This window comes from Arachis ipaensis, chromosome B2, assembly GCF_059453495.1.
Source record: "Arachis ipaensis isolate K30076 ecotype BB chromosome B2, ASM5945349v1, whole genome shotgun sequence".
NCBI classification, from domain to species: Eukaryota; Viridiplantae; Streptophyta; class Magnoliopsida; order Fabales; family Fabaceae; genus Arachis; species Arachis ipaensis.
Window position 1 is genome coordinate 37,340,938 of NC_142437.1, and position 2,410 is coordinate 37,343,347.

A 2,410-nucleotide genomic window follows, 5' to 3' on the forward strand; every position below is an offset into this window, starting at 1 on the left:
CTCTTATGATCAGAGAAAACTTGGAACATAACCTCATAAAGGTAGTGCTTCCACACCTTCAGCACAAACACAACCGCAGCAAGCTCCAGGTCATGCATCAGATAATTAACTTCATGAGGTCTTAATTGTCGTGAGGCATACACCACGATATTCTGATGTTGCATCAGCACACACCCTAGACCATTCAATGAAGCGTCGCAATACACTTCAAATGATTCATTCGGTTCAGGTAACACGAGCACAAGAGCTGTAGTAAACTTTTGCTTCAAAGCTTCAAAGCTTTCTTGGCACTCAGGCGTCCAAACGAACGGCACATCTTTGCGGGTTAACTTTGTCATCGGCAAAGATATTTGTGAGAAACCTTTGATGAACCTTCGATAATAACCAGCAAACCCAAGAAACTCCTTATTTTAGTCACTGATGTCGGTCGCCCCAAATCCATTACTGCTTCTACCTTAGAAGGATCTACTGCTATCCCTTGTTTGCTTACTACATGGCCCAGAAACTTCACCTCATTTTTTCAGAACTCACACTTGGACAGTTTAGCATAAAGTTTCCTTTCCTTCAGGTATTTGCAACATAATTCTAAAGTGTTCAGCATGCTCTTCATCAGTCTTAGAATAAATCAGTATGTCATCAATGAAGAAGACAACAAATTTATCCAAAAACGGACGAAAAATTCTGTTCATGTAGTCCATGAACATAGCAAGAGCGTTCGTTAAGCCAAAAGACATTACAGTGTACTCGTAATGACCATAAAGAGTTCTGAAAGCAGTCTTAGGGATGTCTTTATCTCTCACCTTTATCTGGTTATAACTGGATCGCAAGTCAATCTTAGAGAAAACCCCGGCTCCTTGTAACTGATCCATTAGATCATCGATTCTCGGCATTGGATATTTGTTCTTTACCGTAACCTTGTTCAGTTGCCTATAGTCCACATATAGACGCATACTTCCATCCTTCTTTTTCACCAGTAATACCGATGCCCCCCACAGTGAAACACGTGGGCGAATAAAGTTCTTGCTCATTAGTTCTTCAAGTTGAGATTTAAGTTCATATAACTCCAAAGGAGACATTCTGTATGGCGAATCGATATTGGTCCTGCCCCAGGCACTAACTCAATCACAAACTCGATTTATCGCGAGGCACTAAACTCAAAAGGAATGGCCGCGTCCCGTGCAGGTGGTCGCGTACGCAACCCCTCAAAATCCCAGTTCTCACGTACGCATACCCTGCTCACTTATGCGAGACACCAAACCCAAAAGGAATGGCCGCGTCGCATGCAGGTGGTCATGTACACAAATTCTGTAGGGTGGCAAAAAAATGGCTAAGTGCTGTAGAATTTTAATTTTACACACTAAACTTTCGACACGCATAACTTCTTTGTTTTAAAACATTTTCATCCATTCTTTGAATGACATAAACTTCTCGGATCCAAATTTTTTTCAAGACAGGTTTGGCAAAAATTGGAAGTTCGGAAGCCGATTTTTGGCTCGCCAAAGTTCGGACAAAAGTTAACCTTTCACAAAATTTTCACAAGAATTCTAAACCTCAATTTTCACAACATAACAATTCTAACCCTTTTTAAAAGTTACCAAACCACATCAAATTAAGTCCCAACATTCCCCAATACACCAATTCTACTCCATATCACACCAATTTCACCAATTTCACAAATATAATCACTGCCACAAAATAATTCATTTCCAACAACAACATAATCCATATCAACAATGCATAAATGTATATATATAATCAACACCATCAACTTTCTGATGCCAAATAATAATCAACTCAACCATTCCACATTCAATTCAACACAATATACAACAATACATGGTTCAACCTATCCTAGGTCATCTAGCCTAAGTTTTCACAACCCATTATATTTTAGTTACAAGAAACCAAAACCATACCTTGGCCAATTTCTTGTTAATCCCGGAACACCTCAAGCATTCACCGTACCACAAGCTCCTTAACTTCGGCCTCTCACCAAAAAACCCAAACTCCAAAAACTTGATCTTAAGCTTCCAAATTCTCACTTTGACTCCAATCAATAACCAATTTCAATCTAACATCACATTTATCACCATAATGAATATATAGTTCACTATTTCAACATATATACCAAGGGTTTGAGGGTGCTTACCTTACCCATAGCTCAAGGGAGCTAAACCTGACAATACTCGCAAGTTAATTAGAACCTAAACACCAAAATTAAGCAAAATTTAACATAATTACACATTAAATTTTGAAATTTGGGGAGGAGAGAACTGAAACTGAAAAGTGGATTCATATCTAATCAAGGGCTGGGCTTTGTAGATCTCGATGCTGTGGTCGCATAGCCGCTAACTGTGCGGCGATTGGAGCTCCGAATTAAAAGTTACGATAAAATGAAACTTTGATTGAA